Source organism: Paramisgurnus dabryanus, chromosome 20, assembly GCF_030506205.2.
Source record: "Paramisgurnus dabryanus chromosome 20, PD_genome_1.1, whole genome shotgun sequence".
Classification (NCBI taxonomy): Eukaryota; Metazoa; Chordata; class Actinopteri; order Cypriniformes; family Cobitidae; genus Paramisgurnus; species Paramisgurnus dabryanus.
The window spans coordinates 14283243-14303470 of record NC_133356.1 but is presented as its reverse complement, the minus strand read 5'-3'; the positions used below and the strand labels follow the sequence as shown (position 1 = coordinate 14303470).

The 20228-nt window shown below is 39.8% G+C and overlaps 1 protein-coding gene across 4 annotated transcripts in view; it reads left to right on the top strand.

The window, feature by feature from the left end:
• The window catches only part of zmiz1a (zinc finger, MIZ-type containing 1a), a 155326-nt gene that overhangs the window by 50363 nt on the left and 84735 nt on the right, over positions 1 to 20228 (top strand). For all 4 annotated transcript variants that reach the window (XM_065296572.2, XM_065296577.1, XM_065296573.2 and 1 more), the window contains exon 3: positions 11084 to 11158. The gene's annotated coding sequence lies outside the window, so the exon portion shown is untranslated. The remainder of the gene's footprint in view (positions 1 to 11083; positions 11159 to 20228) is intronic.

The following is a 20228-nucleotide window of genomic DNA, read 5'->3' as shown; positions in this document are numbered from 1 at the left end:
TCTGGTTGGGTCCCAGCACCACCTTTGATTTCAGGGCCCCCAGAAGCACCTGCAAATGTGGTAAGGCGTTTAGCTTTGCTTAGAACTGCCAAAACAAAGCAGTTAAGGAAAACGATGGAGAAACTTTATACAGTAGTATCAATATGGATGTTTTTGAATGTCTAAGTGGAAGGAGCAATGTGGCACGCTTTTAAAAGTAGCAGCAGGGCATTTCATGTCCCGCGAGGCCTCCTACAGTCACATGGCTTTCAAAAGAAGAGAGTTTGAAAGGCATCCAAGCCCTGGTTAAAGTTTGTGTGCATGTGTGCAGTAAAGGAAACAGACCTCGGATATTTGTTCAATTTTCAAGCTATTAAACTTTCTGATTATGGTATGGAATGTTGCTTGAAATTAAGGAGTTCAAAAACGTTCCAAAAAAGTTTTTTCATGTACGTAGTCAAATATATAAATATAATAAACACAAAATATTTTGCCTTAATTGGCCAGCCCTAGTTAGTATTAATGTTAACCAAATCTTTCATGGCCGATTAGCTTTTTCTATATCTGATATGAAGTTTTAATGCTTGCCCTTATGATCCATTGAACTGTGAAGGTTAAATGTGATCCTCCGCTATCTGATTACATCGTTGTATGTTTCACAGGCTCGCACATATGCCCAAACGCCCTTTCCACTGTTTTGACAAGCAAATAGCGGCGTGGCGGCGCGCGCCTCAGTGGATCGTGGTACGGTCCAGACCCAAATACCAGAGAGTGAGTTATTCCCTGCACCGTGACCTGATTAATTGAGAACGTCTGAGGTCGTCTCTGGGTTGTGTTCAGGCTCCAGCCGATGCCCCAACCTCATCCATCTCAAAAGCTCACGTCTAAAGGCTGGCCTCCAAACGCTGACCCCTCGCCCCGACCGCAGACAAAAAGTGCTTGTGCTTAAGTTGATTGAATGAATGGGAGCGAGAGAGCAAGCCGGGCATCAAGAAGTAAAGATAACGCGCGCGAGAGCGCGAGACAAACTAGGCAACATTTAGACAGCTGCACGCGTGGCGTCACGTATCCGTGTCTGTCAGAGGAAGATATTTTTGTCTCCTTAGTGTGGCCCTCAGGCTTCCGAGCGGGCCATCTCGATGTCATCACCGCCACCCCGCTGTCATTGGCTAAAAAGGCCTGCTTAAAGTACAGCATGTGCTAGAGTTAAGGGTTCTGTCTGCTCGCTCCGGCCTAATTGGAGAGCCTCTGTCAGGCAGCTTGACTCATTGCAAATTACTAAGAGCAGTGCACTTAATAGGAAAGCAAGGAGGATTGACAATAAGGTCATGATACCAACATATTCAATAGCAACAATGAAATTCCAGGGCTGCTGTGTTTGAGTTAGTATGTCTTCTTTACATACATCGCAAAGCTAGTTTTTACATTTTGCATTTGGCAGGTGCTTTTATCCAAAGTGACTTTGACATACAGGTAACACAATGTAAACACTGATGTGAAGTGACACTGTATATTTGTGCTAATGTTGACCATGTTATATACTTTTTTCCGCGTCTGCGTTCGGCTCGTGCGCACACACGTTTGCGCAGCTTTCCATGGATACTCCCTGCGGCCACACGCAGATGGTCGCGTTCGACACGTATACGCAATACAGAAGCTGTACAAATGCTGTCTATTGCCTTTGTGTAATGGTTTGTAGTGGAGTGTCTCGTCTCATTATTTTCTCGCTTATGCGCTGTCGTACGTGGATTGTCCGCACGGTTCGCGCGGACGGCCGTGGACCCTCCTGATGATGAAAATGACATCATATAGATGGTACACGTAAGCAGACGTCCCTAGTACACCTCCGGGTCAGGGGTTACTTTAAAATTTGGGGGGAAATGATTGAAAACCATGAAAAATAGTGAGAAAGTGAATGTTTATTGATGTATTTAAATGCACACTCAGTTATTTCTATTCGACCAAAATCTATTTGACTGAACTAATAATAAAATTGTAAAAAGTTGACCAAAGAATAAAGTAGTTCAATATATTACATTTATATGTAATATATATTTTAAAAAAATACGTTTGCTCATAAATAATAAATATACATTTGTTTTGTGGTAAAACTAATAGAATAGTAGAGAGAACAAGAAAAAATCTGTATTGAAATCTTTATTATTGAGTCCTGTATTACTTAGGGGGTACTCAGACAATCCAAACGCGCTCGGGTGCGTTTGACCCCCAAAGCCTGGTTTGTTTGACTAGTGTGATTGCTCTGTACTGCGCCCCTGGTGCGGATTGGTTAATCGTGCCCTGGCCGGGTTGCAGAGGTGGGCTGGAGCATGGTTCACTTGGGCTCAGGCGTGGAAGGCTATAATGCGAGCGCAATCGCGTCTGAACGCGATTTAAAAGGTAATGACGTCAGTTGCACGACCACTCACCTTCATCTGCATCTGTAAAAACCTTTTGCTGCGTGCAGCAGGGTTACGTGAATGCCCGAGCTGCACACGTGACAGATCAACTAAGCAATATGATGACATGTGAGAGGGCTGTCTGTCATCGCGCACCAAACGACTCTGAATAAAAAACACAGACTTAACATTACGATGGGTTCCAGTGTAAAGAGAGTGCTTTTTTTTTTCAAAACAATCGCATCTTAATGACGAAAGCGTGCCCGGGCTCGGAATCGATAAAAGTACAGTGTGAGTGTGTGGATCTGGGGGAGTAGGGAGGGGTGACAATCGCGCTGGGGCATGGTTGGTTTGGTTTGGATAATGTGAGTGCGCCTTTATGGGCATTTCACACGGTAAGCTTTGTTTATACTCTCGCTTTGGTCCGCAACGCAAGCCTCTGCGGATCGCGCGCGCGTCTCACCAAATGGACAAGGCGTTTATAGTTGACGCGCTCGCTGTTGCAAAATCACCACGTGGGGACGCGAGCAATAAAGTCAAAAACCAACACAAAGAAGAGGATAGAAGTCGTCGTCTGCTGGAACAGCTTTTAACATTAGAGTTTGATATATAAATATGAGAACATGAATAAAACAACAATCTTTTAAATATGTCTTTATTAAACATTATCATTTCATAAACGTTTTTTACCAAACAAACAGTAGATATCTTAAGGTTTGTATTTTATTCCTCGTCTAGTGGTTCATTCAATACAAATATAAGCCAAACATTATGAATCATGTAAAAGAATTCGTGTTTTAAACTGCAAAGTTTCCATACTTTACTTACAGAGTGTCAGATAAATATATACATTGTTTTGCTTGGATTGATCAAAGAGATACGTCACAGGCTTGCCTGCTCGGACAGAATCGCCTCGAGTTCGGTCATTTTCGGATGCGGAGCCCTGCGGAAAGTTACAAAAAATGCCGTGCACACCTCCACGCGAAATGGGGTCTCGCGCACCCAACGCGCACGACCACCCACTCCGCGTTGACCTCATTTTTGCCGTGTACCAACGTGTCCGTGCGGACGCGGCGAGCATAAACATAGCTGTACGCGGCAATGGCTACGGCTTTTCTCTTGTAGTGGAAGTGTTTTGTGCAGGATTTAGTGCAAATATGTTTATCTTTAAAAGCGCTTGCCATGAAGAGCCATGGCCGTGAAGGGGCATGATTTTGGGTGCACGAGCAAGGCGTACGCTACACTTAAGCGTAACCATCCCCGTTTTTTATTGTCATTGAACTTAACATACGTGGCTGCAGTGTGCAGTGTGAAACGGTCATTAATGTGTCTAGAATAAGCACTTGTAGTAGGATTTGTCCAATGCATCACCCATGTCTTGTCTCGATCCTGACAAAAGGAACGTTGCTATATACAGTCAGGACCATTGCTATTGCTTTATATTTACAGTTAACCTAACACCTATGACGTGCTTAAGTTTCAGTGACATCTGAATTGTGGGAAATGAATTAAATTCAAGGATAAATGCTGAAAGCTTTCTCTTGTGTCAGGACTGCTACTGCCTCTCGTGTGCCTGCGGTCCGATTGATGACTTGAACCTGCTGTTGACTCGCATCTCTGAAGCTCACTATGTTTTCTGTCGACGTTGGGTTCTATAGTCGTCTTGTTTTCATGTAAATGTGACCAAAATTTTAAGTTACACGTGATATCATTCTCAAACCACATATACGTGACATGCCTGTTGTATTGTGGGAAATTGAAATTGGGAAGCGTTTCATAGTGTGTTTCCTTAAGATTGCTCCGTAACCCTCATGGCACACATGCTTTCACAGTGAAACGTGAGGTGGGTGTTTATGTTCTTTAGGTTAACATGGTTATCTGTGGAGGAAACCTGGCCTGCTGGCTCTGTTCTGATGAACTGACTTCATTTCACAGCTGCAGAAATATTCTCTCTTACAGAGCTGCAGGGACATGCCAGTATTTTCATTCCTAACTTCAGGCATTTCCGAGCTCTAACAAAGAAAGAGAGAGAGAGAGAGAGAGAGGGGTGATGAAACTAGGGGTGGAAACTGTTTTCCAAAAGCAGCAAATTATTTTTCTGTGTGAGCTGTAGATGCCTCACTCCCACAGAAGCTGGGATTCATTCTGTGGGGTTTGTTTTAGGAAACTTGCATGCAGTAGTTTTTTTATAGTAAACATTATGCTGACAGATGCTCTACCATGAAAGCATGGAAACGTATTATTCATATTAATTTAGGCTGGATCTTCTCACAAATATTGGTTGAGTCCTCTGAGAGAAAGGGTATTTTACATTTAAAATTTGAAAAGCCTCTAATGGACTGTTTAATGTCAAGTTACATTGTTTGTGACAACTTGTGTGAGAACAATTGTGCATTCAATGAAAGTTATTTTCCTGGGCAATAGTGAAATATGTTAAAGGAGTAGTCCACTTTAAAGATGGGGTCCATTGACTTTTCATAGTAGGACAAAAATATACTATGGTAAGTCAATGGGCCCCATCTATAAAGTGGACTACTCCTTTAATAGTGTATAAAAAGTGTAAATAGCTTAAACACTCTCAGATAAAATGTACGAAAGCTGCCACTCGGGAGTTACCCTTTTAAAAAGTACACCTTTGTACCTAAAGGGTGCATATATTAGTACCGCAAAGGTACATACTCTTACCTCAATAGTACATATCTGTATTTAAATGGTACCCTAATGGCGCTTTTCCATTGCATAGTACCCCACGGTTTGGTTTGGGTCAGGTCAGCTCACCTCACTTTGGCTTGGTTAGCTTTTCCATCGAGTTTAGTAACACTTCAGAGTTGGAGGGATTATAGAAGTGTCGTTATATTTGCGCTGCCTACTGCTGTGACATCATACAAGTGAGAGCGTTGTTGGAATACATCCCCATACATTCATTTAACGTTATTTCTTACTCTGCCACAAATTTTAAATTGACCACCACAAATAATGTTTAAACATCGCGTTAATCACTACCTCTGTCTCACATGACAGTTTCTGTACAAACACCCGTCGCGTCAGTTGATGAGCTCCGCTGAGCCTATTTTAATTTGCATTTAAGCATATGCGGATGTGCGCATCGCAAATGTGCCGCCACGGCAAGTCTGAAAAAAATCTGGTGTGGTGTTCCTGATTCTCAACCTGTGGATGTTTTTCGCTAAAATGGAGTTTGGGAACTTATAGCAAAGCACAGATGACAACATGTTTGCTCAAGACAGCGCAAGCTAGAATGAAGGTAAACCCTTATTTTTTACATTATAGAGGTGACGGTGGTAGTGACGATTCTCTCAGACCAATCAGTGATCTACAGTGTTTTTGTTTCACTTTTTGGTATCAGCTCGGGTCATTTGGAACCCCAACCGAGGTGGTACTTAAAAAAGTATTGGGTACTACACACTGCACCCAGAGGAAAAGCCCCCAAAAGTAAGCTGACCCGACCCAAACCAAACCGTGGGGGACTATGCAATGGAAAAGGGCCATTAGTGACAGCTTTTGTACCTTTTTCTTCCCATAACACCTTTTTGCTATAATTTTTTTTTATTCTTGGTATTGGGAAATGTTAAACCACTGCAGGTCTCCTTCTGAGGGAGCTTCAACTCTTAGCATATCCGTTTATTTTAATCCTTTTTGGAAACGGTTTGCCTCCTCTCAAATGGTGGTGCGAGAACCGGAGATCCACTGGTTAAACTGGAATCCCATTCATTCAGTTATGCTCATTCTTCTCCCATTGACTGTTAAAAAGCCTCCTGCTGTGGATTGACAGGGAGAGCCTTTGACAGGCGGATACCAATAAACAGGGAATTGCCCTTCCAGAAAAAAATAGCTCGGTAATTGTCGGGTACGTACAAGTCGGCCGCAAAGAAACTGCTGTACATTTTTTTGCCCTGCGTCAGGGTTGTAGATATTTCAGCGAGCCCCTCGCTCTCATGCGCATGGCTGTGGTCGTCTGCTCGACTTGGCCCAGTGGTAGAGGCCCAGCTGAATGCTTGGTGGTTGGCAGGCTTGGCTGCTTGCCTGTATAACTGGAGTTTCAATGAAAGGAGGCTTGTGAACCTTTGGGCTACTGTGGCATTTTCCAGCTGTCGACCTAAGTAATTAAAAATCTTTAGCTGTATTGCTGAAACGTGTAGAATTACAGTACCCGATTTGCTGGCAACACATTGCGTACCTCATTATCGTGCTTCTCTTTGGTTTCATACTGAACAGTGCAGCATTGGATTTTTGCCTCAATGAAGTTTATTTCGTCCAAGTACTTTATAGATATTTGCTCTGCATCATGAGTTGGTCTTTTATTTAGTTTTCTTAGACTGAAACGGATAGATGCTGAGGCTTCACATAGTCAAGGAACAGATGAGAACATCAGGATGTTTTATAATGGCAATAAAGATGCTTATACGATGCACCAGTTTTGCCTGAATGGTTCTATAAAGAACCTTAAACATTCTGTTTACAAAAGGTTGAAAAAATTTTTTTTAAGATTATTAAAAGGTAAGAAAGAAAAGGTTATTGAAAGAACCTTCGACTGAATGTTTCTTTGAATAATCAAAAAATTTTCTTCTATGGCATCGCTGTGAAGGACCTTTTAAGCACCTTTATTTTTAAGAGTAGGGTCCTAAAAAGTTAATAAATGTATTTTTTAGTTGTTAAATAAATTTTTATTTATTTATATTTATTAAATAATATTATATGTATTAAATAAAACTATTAAATATTTTTATAATAGAATTTTTTGATTTAAATTTTCTCTTCTTTTTCTGAAATTTTCTGCATTTTCCAGATTCTGCAAGGTGTATGTAAACATTTGATATGATTTTATTTATAGTTATTTTCTGCTGCATCTGTTTGATGACTCTTGTAGAGTCTGTGTTGCAATCTTTAGAAACTCTGAGCTGAAGAAAGCTGGTGATAGACATCTTACATCATTCTCATATGATTGGCTGTGAGGTTTTTATTGTCTGTGTGAAGTCTCATTACACGCTGCCCCTGGAAAACAGCATAATAAGAAGTCTGCAGTCTCTATTGAACCGTACAGAGAGAAATAAAGGTCTGCGGCACATGTAAAGACACCTGCTTACTAATTTGTAACGAATGTCCACTGAATGCCTCCGCTGTCCTGGGCTTTTTATCAATTGTAAATGTACGTTCTGATTTGAAATCGGAAAACAAACTGGGGAAAAACATGTCCCTCCAGCACGTTAAGCCCTGGCTGAATAATTTAGATCCGCTGTGTTTTGTCAGTCCATTCTGCGTAATGGCATCTTTTATGGCACATATCTGAGATGACTCCAGATGTAAGATGGTCTCTGCGGTAAATGCCCTTAAATTTACCTGTTTGCATTACCTCACTGTGCAACCCAGAAGCGAAGCCTAAAATGGTGGATTTCATTTCTGCTTTAACGTCCCCTTAATAAACCATTCACAAATCAATGCCTGCTTTTGTCATGTAATTTGTTGGCGAGCTGGGTTTTGTGATAATGTTTTGCAAGCAAGGCTCTTTGGATCAATACGAGATTGAGGGAGGAAAACACAAGCCTGGCTTCTATTTTTCTCTTCAAATATTTGTAAAATGAAGTTAGCGCATTATCTCATTCAGATCAATTCTGGTTCACGGTGGAATGTTCGTTTTTGCAAAGAGATAAAGAAGTGTATTTGAATGAATAGATAGTTATCCAAAAACTCATGTGACTTTCTTCTATATAGGTCACAGAGGACAGAATGTTAATCGTGTATGACAACCTCGGTTACAATTTACTTTCACGTTATTGGCAAAAACCAGCATCAGCAGAAACTAAGTCACACAGGTTTAAAACGATATAAAGGTAGACTGTAATTTTTGGATGAAATATCCTTTTAAACATATAGATTTCAACTGTGCGCACCCCTGAGTATGTTTTTCTGTCTATCTGGTAACGCTTGCTCTCTCTCCAGCTGCACCTGCAGTAATTGTAAATGTGCAGCTGTGATGAGAGAGCTGTCCTCCAGCTGGGAGAGCTTGTTGAGCTGCCACACAAACTGGGCGAGCCAAGCATCCCAGTAAGTCCCTCCTTGACTCGGCTAATGAGTGTGGAGCGCAGACAATACACCCCAATCCAGTGGCCCATCTGAGCGCCACTACAGTCCAAGAACCAGAGGAGGTCGACTATAGACGGCTCTCAGTTTGTGCTCCGTGACCGTGAAAGTGTGGATAATCAAGCCTTTTCTGTCTCTGCCTCCTGTATCCCTACTGTTTCTTTCCTTTATTCTTAGTATCGGCCCATCTTTCGGGTTTCTTTCACGCTGAGTAACTCCAGATCAGTCATCCGGTCTGAAGGTCATATTTTCTTTACAAGTGAATGATATTCAATAAGGTTTCAGGGAGGCTTTGCTGGATGTTTCATCATTATATGTGGGCTTAATTGTAACAAAACAGTAGTAGCCCTTGAAATCTAGAGCAGCAATAGTCCTTAATAAATAAACCTGTAGGAGGTTTAAACCTTATTTCAGTCATTCCTTGGTTGTCCAAAAATGAAAGGGTGGTTGGGTGTTCACTGGGTGGGGTGCAAATGCGTTTTTCTTCCAATCTTAAATGTGTAACGCGAGTACTGAAGAGCGTTAAGTTAATTAAAAGGTTGTGTCCGATTTAATTTGACTCAAACATGAGACAATAAACGAGAGGGTCACGGAAGCCAACGTGACTGAAGTGTAATTTAATGACACACTGCATGAAATCAAGTTTTTATTATTAATATGGATATTATTTTGGTAACTGAAGTCAATGTGACCCAGCGAAATATCAAAAGTATTATGTGTTCACACTGGCCGCTATAAATTTGTTAAAAAATACAGTCGCAATAAACGAGTCCATTAATAGTCAAGGCATGATCCCATTAGGATATCAGTAGTTTCACATTTCCAAAAGCTGACTTGAAATATTCATATGAAATTATAGCCGTAGGGGTCGGGATGGGTTGATAGCAGGGATTCAAGCAATAAACACACTTAATAGACCCTGCACTCCAGTCACATGCGGAGGGCCGAGAATCAGACGGATTGTCACTTTTTGCTTTGGATTATAAGGCCATTCATTCAGGCACAGTGACAGTTACTTGACAGGAAACGGATGGTGTAACGGTAGAAGCTGATGGGAAAGATAAACCAGAGCAGAAAGTTTTATATAAACAGATTATTGCTGCCTTCGAGTCATGTCAAAATTATCGTATTTGAGAGAAGGGCACGCATGAATGCCGCCACAGTGTTGTACAGTAAGTACCAGTGAAGCATTCTGGGCTTTTTTGAGTCTCCATTGCTTTGCAGTTTGGGTGCCAACACCTAATATATTATGAAGCAGGTGATTGTTATTGAGTATATATGTTTTACATATTCCTGATTTTTGCCAGAATATGGTCTGTTCTTTCCAAAATCATGATATCTTAAAGGGACACTCCACTTTTTAGCTGATCTCCGGGTCTGGCGCTACCACTTTTAGCATAGCTTAGCACAATCCATTGAATCTGATTAGACCATAAGCATTGCACTAAAAAATAACCAGAGAGTTTTGTTATTTTTTCTTTTTTTTAAACTTGACTCTTCTGTAGTTACATTGTGTACTAAGACCGACGGAAAATTAAAAGTTGCGGATATGGCTTGGACTATACTCTCATTCTGGCGCAATAATCAAGGACTGTGCTGCTGTAACATGGCTGCAGCAGGCGCAATGACATTACGCAGCCGAAAATAGTCCCCTTAGTAACTTTCAATGGCAGGGGACTATTTTCTGGCACTGCGTAATATCATTGCACACCCTGCAGCCATGTATTGAAACTCTTTGGTTATTTTTTAGCGTGATGCTAATGGTCTAATCAGATTCAATGGATTATGCTAAGCTATGCTAAAAGTGGTAGCGCCATACACAGAGATTGGCTGAATGGATTCCAAAACGGTAAAAATGAAATGTTTAACTCTAGGGGACCTGAAAAATTATCTAATTTTCCAAAAAAGTGGAGTGTCCCTTTAATTGTGACTTCTAAGCTTGTTAGTAGATGTTTTTCAGGATGACCTGAAGGCGGCATAATTGTACCTATAGGCCTAATTTCACTTTACCTAATGTTAAGTCTGTCATAGACGACGTGTTGTGGTCTAGACAGGATATAAAATCATGCACATACAATACATCCACTTGTTACATGGCTGCTGCATACTAAATATATAATGGACATCAAATATTGATTTACGTCATTATGTGAAAAGTAGGAGGCAGTGGATTGATAGGAGATGCCTGAAGCTGCCTCAGCTATGTACTGTAGGTTGCTTGGGGCAGAGGTCAATAAGTAGTTATTATACAAGTATTGGACTGCAGAATAGTTCTAGTTAGTACATTGGTGAGATTTGAAATACTGTATGTAATAAGATTACATTCTTGCTACCATTAGTTGACATTTTCCTTTTTCTAGCTTTAAATAGTACGGTAAGTAATAAGTATAGCGCTTAGATTGCCTCCTATAGCTGGCGCATGCCGTAGTAGACCATAATGGTGCATTTGATCTCATATACAGAGTTAGTCTTCCTTTTTTAGCAGTGTGACATTATCACGAAGGGAGAGTACAGGACATGGATTATAAATGCTGAGAAATAATATGTATATATGTAACCATGAACAATATTAAGTTTGGCAATGTATTTATGTAATGTTTTTCTTCTTCTAGATCACTTCTATGATTGATGAGGATATGTGAGTGAATTTGCCAAGCCCTGAACGAAGAAATCTACTGCATCCTCTGGTAAGCTGTTTGACTGATGATCCGTCACTGCTCATTTCTGCTAATGATTGTTCACCTAATCGCAGATTTACACACACATGTGCTGCTTGGATAGTGATATCTTCAAAACAACTTTCCAGATTTAAGTCCAGTGGAATAATTGGGGCTAAAAACGTGAAAGCACGCACGCTTTCGTATTTCTTGAGCGGAGTCGAATGACGAATTTATTTAGTGTTTTTGAGCGGCAGCAGACTGCTCTGTATAACATGAGTTTTAATTAGCAGCAGGGTCTTGCAAATCACTCGCTGCTTTGTTGTTCCCCTCGCTACGGCGGCGTCAGGTTTTTTAACGTGATTATTAAAGGCAGCCACAATTACCGAGATGTGAGATTCTTTGAAAAAAATCTGTTTCAGCAAAGCCATTCATTTGAACAACACATGTGGCATATAAATTGTTTCGTCTTGAGCCTGCAATATATGTTCACCACGTTCTTCCTTGTCCCGTGTACCGAAGAGGCGTGGAACAGCTTGAAACTGAAAGAATTTTTTCGGTGGCATCTACGTTATGCTAATGAGGTCTGGAGGGGGTGGAGCCATAAGTGCCAGATTGCCTAGAGAAGATGGATAGTAGAAACCTGTAAATTATGGATGCAAACTGCCATTTCTGCCAAGGAAAAGGGAAGAGAGGGACTGGGAGAAACCTCAAGTCATGCATATCAGATTATCCTTCCCTTACCCCTCCCTCTGCCTTGACTTGACTAAATTTTCTTATCGTGCTCCTTGAGCAAACTTGCACACACAATCTGGGCTGTGTATCTGTAGTCACATGAGGGCCAGAGGTGCTGACGGGTTGGAATGTTTGGCCTGGTATTTCCTGATGCTTAGGCACACACATGCGCATAAACACACACTCACATAAACACACAGGGTAGGTTATATATTTGTGGATGGGTTCATGTTTGACTTGGATAGAGAGCTAGTAGCAGAATTGTGAAACAACAACAACAACAACAAAGATAGTTCTCGTTTTTGTGGATGATTTTCGCTGCATGGTTTAGAAGTTTTGTTAGTCGAGATGAAATCCAAATTGACCCTGTTTACTACCTTGCATGTGATTTATTTTTGATTGGTGAATTCATTGGTGCATAATTAAAATAAACATGATTTTTTTGCTGATATCATAAATTCCCACTTTTTGACCCCTCCCTATCTGATCCAATCATCTGGCTTCATTCAGATCTTCACAATTCTGAGTAAATAAAACCATGGCCCTCCCTACATTTTTTTCTTATGAAACATAACCAGTTTCAATCCAAAATAGTTCACCCCAGTCATCATCATTTACTCACCCTCAAGTTGTTCCAAACCTGTATACATTTTTTTGTTCTGCTAAACACAAAAAAAGATATTTGTAATCAGGCAGGAAACAGAAGCACCATTAACTTCCATAGTAGGAAAAATAGTATGGAACTCAATGGTGCTTAAAGGGATAGTTCACCCAAAAAGGAAAATTCTGTCATAATTTACTCACTCTTATGTTGTTACAAACCCGTATAAATTTCTTTGTTTTGATAAACACGAAGGAAGATATTTTGAGGAATGTTTGTTTTGTAACCAAACCTTTGGGGACCCCATTCACTTCTATAGTAGGGAAAAATAATACTATGTAAGAGATGGGGTCCACAAACGGTTTGGTTACAAACATTTCTCTAAATATCTTCCTTTGTGTTCATCAGAACAAAGAAATGTATACGGGTTTGTAACAACATAAGAGTGAGTAAATATTGACAGAATTTTCATTTTTTTGGGTGAACTGTCCCTTTAAAAACAGTTTGGTTACAAATTTTCCCTTCTTGAGGGAGGGTAAGTGATGACAGAGTTGTTATTAGGGATGTGACGATAAATACCGATATACACTAATAATACATGGATAACTATTCTGAGTCGCACAACCGATAATATGCACAGCTCTTTCATGTACTACGGCTTTTGATCAGTAAGTCCTTATCTATCTGAAATCACTGTTAGTTTGAGTCGTTTAAAACATGCATTTGAAAATGCAACTCTCGTCAAACATAATCATTATACTTATTCCTTATTACCATGAAAATACCTAAAAAGGTTTGAAGAACAGCAATATACATATATCCTTAAGCCATTTCCTGGAGCTGCGTGTCATAGCTGTGTGTGTAATGGTTCTTCTTCTGCAGCCCATAATATTGAGTTTCTGCACGAGAGCGCCCTCTGGCTTTTGGATGTAGCGTTATTTCACCGTAATTCATTGAGAAGCATAGCAAGCATCATCTGACAATATATCGGTGCACCCCTAGGTGTCTTTTTTGGGTGAACTATCTCTTTAACTAATGTATGTAATATTTAATAGATTTAGTACACGTTAAACAACACGAGTGCTGTTTAAACTCCTGTTATTAAAACATGACACGATTTACAGTTGTTTAGATATTAATCTGCTTCATTATAAATGTCTATAGAGCTCATCTTTCTTCACCGGTAATTTCTCACAACTATTGCTGTGTACACGTTGTAGTCATATTGCTCTATAATTAGTATCCACTGTGAAAAGGCTCTTTGTATGTTTTATTTACAGAAAGATTAAGAAACATTCCCATCTGGTATATGTCTGGTAATTATTTTCATGAACTGAAAGATTATAAATTATTTAGTCTTTAATTGCAGCCAATCTTTACAATAGAGAAAAATCATTGTACGTATATAATAATTGAATAATTCCATGGCTAATTCATCATGCGCTGCCCGCTTGCATTATACATAGTAAAATCTGTAAGGAATTGACATAAAATAATACTTTTAATTTCATTTATTTAGTAAAAAACTTTTCTCTTTCGTTCTCACCTTTATCAAACGAGGGAATTTCCAGAAGTGGTGGGTTTTAGCGAGATCAGGTCAGAAGTGGGTGGACCTCTGTGAAAGTGTATGCGTTTGTATGGGAATAATGGAGCCATTCTTCAGCTCTACGGAGGCCGCTGTTATACAGTGGCATGTGGTGGACCTGCCAGTGCCTCTGGGGTCTCCTTAAAATAGCACCAACCCTTGACTGTCAGTAGCAATGGTGAGACTGTGCACTGAACGCTACCCATCTGACCAAAAGTATCAAAGAAATCTTTTTTAGACTTTTTGTGCTTTTGCTGCAGCCAGGAAATCATCCACTCACAATAAGTAAATCATGATTTGATTTTGATTTATTATGGAATCCCAACAGACCTTTGACTTTTCTAATCTTACCACAAACCCACAAATCTGTGCGCTTGTGTAGCAGATCCAGAGAGCTCATGGAGAGCAGGTTTCTCTGTAGGGATGTTTGTTTAATAGTTTATTCAAAAGTCAAATGGTTGACATGGATTTGTGAGTTTGGCGATTAGTTTATTCTGCTTTATGCAATAGAAAGGCCACAGACAGGGAGAACAGAAGCTTGGCCTTGTCTGTACCATAGCATCAGTAAACTAACAACCAGAATAAATCAGATTATTAGACCAAAACGAAAGAGCATTCATTTATTTTCTTTGTTTAAGAGACCACACAACATAGAAATGCAAGCGACTAGAATAGTCTATGCCTCGCAGTCTCAGTAAAAATGGCTGTGACAGTCAGCCGCATCCTCCACAACTTAGCAGTACAACCAGCCTTTGAGAATAGAGTTTGAATATAGCCTTAAGCACTGATTTTTTTTAAACATGTTTGTTACATCACCTCATTTACATAATTTATTTAGTAATTTTTAGTAATTTGGGTGATGCAACTGTGAATAATCTGTATTGTCAGTGGGTAAATGTTCTTCCTAGTGAATTCCCTTTTCTGCATCTAGTTTGTCCTTAAGCTACTAGTAAAGGTCTTCTTTTGGCCATGTTTACAGTATAATAAAGTCCAGTGGCGACAAATGAATTCCCAGTAGATGTAACTCTGTTACGGGCACCTTGGATGCTTCTCCCTGTGGCAAGATCAATAGTAAAATAGATCATAAGTATCACACCTGATTTCTCAGGCTTAGCATTCAGCCATGCCATGACACAGCCTGTGTACTTTTAACCTTACTCATATAGACAGATAAGCACCCAACCATCCAGAGGGATTTGAGAAGAGCAGAGACAAAGAACATTAGAGAGTAAAAGGAGATGAAAGAAGGCAAGGTTTACTGGATCCACAAGCTCAGATATCCACAAAAGAGCGGGGACAGATGTATCTAATTTGAGATAAATCACATGGCCTACAAACATATTTTGCCATAATCTCTTTGCATTGAACTTTATCTGGGCTCTTAACATCAGTTTCCCTTGGGGTCAATAGGTGGTTGATGTTTTGACATAGTGTCAGCACATACAGTACACGTAATTTTTTTTTTTTTTGGTGGATACCATCACTTACCACAGGCCTGTTGAATGCTTTATTCTGATTGGTTGAGAATTGGTGTTGATTATTTTTATGACCTAGCCTGTCAAATGTCTTAAAATAACCACCAGAGCAATGTTTGTGGTAACCGTGGTATAAGCAGAATAATTGACTATAATAAGTGAATTATTAAAAGAATCAGAGTCAAATATTCCTTTCCTTTGTGTCATGTGAAATAAAAATATTTATATTAGGCTTTCATTTATTCATTCTTAAATATACTACAATATAACAAAATAAAAGGCAAAAAATGAAATGGACTTTGTGGGCAGGATGACTTTAAAGATTGTTGTGGACTTTATTAACTCTTTCAGCGCCATTGACGAGATATCTCGTCAATTAAGAGAAAACCCTTCCCCTCCAATGACGAGATTTTCCGTCTTTCCGCAATACCGCTATTATCTTCCGCAACTTTTTAAACCCGGAAGTATTGCCCTATGGCAAGCTGCTGCATGTCCGTGTCTGTTTTAAAGATCGCTCTGAATGGGATCTCTATGAAAAGTCTGTCACAAAAATGGAATTATCTCTGCTTTTTGCTCAAAATATGGTGTTTTTGCAGAAACCTACCCATATTCAAAAGCTGATTACAAAAGAACCACTGAAGGTAGGATGAAACGGTTTTGTTTTGTTTGAAAGCAGAGGGTCTGTTCTTTCATTTGGTATATTGTATGTTTATATATTTAAAGAAGAACATTTTCTGGAAGGCATTAAACTTTGGTGAAAATCATGAAAAACGCTGGCGCTGGCTGGCAACATTTTTTAAAAACGCTGGCGGTGAAAGAGTTAACAGTGCTATGGCGCTTTTCCATTGCATAGTACCCTCACGGTTTGGTTTGGGTCAGCTCACCTTAACTTGGTAAGCTTTTCCATCTAGTTTCATAACATTTCGGAGTGCGAGGGATTATAGGCGTGTCGTTATATTTGCGCTGCCTACTGCTGTGACATCATACAAGTGATAGCGATGTTGTACATTCCCATACTTTTATATTTTCTCAGTCCACCACAAATTTAAAATGTACCACCACAAATAGATGTTTGCACATCAGGTTCAGGGCTCGCAAATTTTTTAAATCCCTGGTAGCCCTTCGGGCAGGCACTCTTTCATTTTTGGTAGCCCGAAATGAATACAAGTAGCCCGAATAAAAAATACACTGTTTAATGTAGAATATTGATAAATCCTGGACTTCCATGTAAGCCAACTATTTTCTGCCCATCCCCAGCTAACAATTTGGTACCCAAAACGTTCCCCTAACATTAGTTTTTGCTTTCTAGAATGTTATTTTCCAAGGTTTTTGGTTAATAGCAAGGAATGTTTTCTAAAAAGAAAATAAACATTCCCCTAATGTTATTTTTAGGTTATTTTAACGTTCCCCTAACGTTAGAATAATTGAATTGTTATATTACTGAAATATTATATGAATGTATTATAACACAGGTTATTTTTAATTTAATTTAATATAATAAAATACCTCAACACATCACACATTGTATTTAGATAACATGGTATTTTATCAAATATATAAACAACCAGTGACTTAAACACAATAAAGAAAACTTAAAACAGATATTTATTAAAAAGGAATAAACATTTAATTCCCTTTAGGTTAACAGATCTTACCATAGCCGTTTATTTTCGCTAGAATAATGTTAGACTCTGAGGTAAAACGAAATGACAAATAAACATTCTATTCGCTTTAGGTAAACATATCTTACCACTGCTGTTTAGTCACCTATCAAAAGCTTCTAACTTCATATTCTCTTAATAGCGTAGACGTGTCAAATCGATCGGAAATCACTCAAATATATTTTCCTTCTCAAATATTTAAGTTAATACCTGAAGAAAGAAAAAAGAAACGCTAAAACAATGTTAGTCTATGAGGTAATTATTTTTTTAAATGACTTGAGTTCCCGCTGAGCACAAGAGCAGGCAGGTGCTTGTGAAGAGCGAAGCGGGAGAAGCGCATGCAGACGGTCGCGCGCATTTCAGACGTGCACATTAAAGGATGGGTTTATTTATGCTTTCACTTCATTTCCTGACATTTTCACTTGTTACGTGAGGATAATGACTGACAAAAGGACGCCGAAATACATAGCCTACAATATAATTACCTAACTAAATCTGAGACAAAGCAAAAACATTAAAATATTATTTCCTCCCCAAGATAGCCCGACGGGCAGCCTGACAGGTATTTTGGTAGCCCGACAGGAATTCACAATAGCCCCGGGACGTCGGGCTAGCGATTTTGCGAGCCCTGAGGTTTAACACTACCCCTGTCTTACATGACAGTTTCTGTACAAACACCTGTGGCGTCAATCGACGCGCTCCGCTAAGCATCATTTAAGTTGCATTTAAGAATATATGCAGACGTGCGCGTCGCGAATGTGCCGCCACAAACTGCAAATCTGAAAAAAAATTGGTATGGTGTTCTGATTCTCAACCTGTGGATGTTTTTCATCGCCAAAAGGGAGTTTGGGAACTTATACCAGAGCACAGATGACAACATGTTTGCTCGAGACAGCCCAAGCTAGCATGAAGGTAAAGCTAATCTTTTACATTATAGCGATGACGCTGGTAGTGACGATTCTCTACGACCAATCAGTGATCTACAGTGTTTTCGCGTCACGTTTTGGTATCAGCTAGGGTCGTTTGGAACCCTGACCGGGGTGGTATTAAAAAAAGTATCGGGGACTACGTACTGCACCCTGTGGAAAAGTTCACAAAAGTAAGCTGACCCAAACCAAACCGTGGGGTGCTATGCAATGGAAAGCACCATTAGTCTGATGCTCATGGTGACTTAAAAGCGTCATGAATATAAACTTTGTTAACTTGACCGTCTGACGGCTAACAGGATCTGTAGTTTACCTCAGTCCTTTCACATGATTTACAGTCTACGTTCCAGTCAGAACTGTACATATTCATGTCCTTGGTGCAGGCCGAGACATGATCTCATTTACTTCTGCCGGGGCATCTCGTGTAAGCACAGAATCTGCAGATGTAAATCACTGTTTACTTCATTACACCATTAGCCTTGTTTCCTTGGGCCCGGGAGAAATGAGGTGAAACACAGCGGTTACCGCTCGCCCCTTTTTGTGCCCTGTCGAGCCAAAGAAACCCATAAATGAAGCTTATTTCCCTCCTTCTGTTTGCAATAGAAGATAGATCCTGTTGGACAAATTCACATCTAAATTATAGAAAAGCTGCCAATTTGGCTGGCGTTTTTCCGCTTTATCACAGTTATCATATCACTGCACCTTTATTTGCCCCTTCAGAGATTTCTGGTTGATTGGATTTCAACACGGATGGAAAGATGGATGAAAGATTGGTTTGTTTAAAACTGCTTTGCACAATAGCGCTCCGAGGTAAAGCGCTAAAAGAGAAGCTCTTGTTTATGAAAGGGGTGTGTAGCACTTAGAACAGGTGCGGAAATAGGAGTATAATGTTTTTATTGTAGATCTGTTGCTAGGAACGTGTTTGCTGTGACATGGTGTGATACGTCTGGTGCGTTCACAGTTTGTTTTTAAGTACAGAGCAAATATTGAAAAGGAAAGTAGTTAATGTGTTTTTCTATGAATTAACTTTTAGCCACAAAGGTCGTTCAATTCCTAGAAAGACTTCACACACCAGAACCTACAGTACTGTGGTAATACTGGATTAAATGGGAAAATATATATCAGCAACTACAATATAGTGATCTATCACTTCGTCTCGCTATACATTTTATCAGTAGTATGTGCATTCCCTGGGAATCAAACCCACAATGGTTGTGCTGCTTGTGCAATGCTCAGTTTAGCCAAAAGAACACATTTTGTGTGTGTGTTTGTTTTTTAATGTGCACATATACCAAACAGACATACAATAACACATCAATAGAAAAAAATAATATATTAAACCCGAGAACAAGTAGGCAAACAGATTCACAACAAGGGTGTATGCGTGTATACACCACTCATTACGAGCATAGGATGCTTGTCAGTATGCTGGTTAAGTGTTGTTGTGAGTAAGAGCAGTGTGGCCTATTGTACTCACTCGATTACACACCTAATCAATTCACCTGCTTGTTTATACGCTCATGCGTCAAAAAGCAGCTACGCTTCATTCATGCTGCTTGGCTTCCTCAAAGGTCCTCTAAACAGTATCCATGAAAAGCCCAGCGCTCCGTGCAGAACAGTGGATTTGGATTTCTCTCTCTCTTGCGGACACTAAATCCGCATGCAGTGTGACATGTTTAAACTGTTTTCCTCATGTTTTAGGAACCGTCTCATGTTCTGAAGCGGTGATTGATTTGTTTAGAGCTGGTAGCATCATAATCACTCGAGAAGCAGAGGATGCGTTTTCCGCTCTGTTATATTTGCGTTATTGGAGTGTGGCTTTCCCGAGTTTGTGGATATTGCATTACAACAATATTGTCTCTGTACGCGCTTAGTTGTTCGCCTAGACACACTACAAATGGCCGGGCTGCTGCTTGTTTAAATGCTCTGAAGCATTGCTAATGCCTGGATTATCTCCTAGAGAAATGATTTAGTGAATATAATGGCTTCACATTGGCTCCACTGCAGCAGATATATGCAACAACCCAATAACCAGTCTGCAGATGGAGTATATTGATTGTGGCAATAAAATTGCAACATTTCCCCAGAAAAGAAATTTAAAAAAGGATATTTTTGCG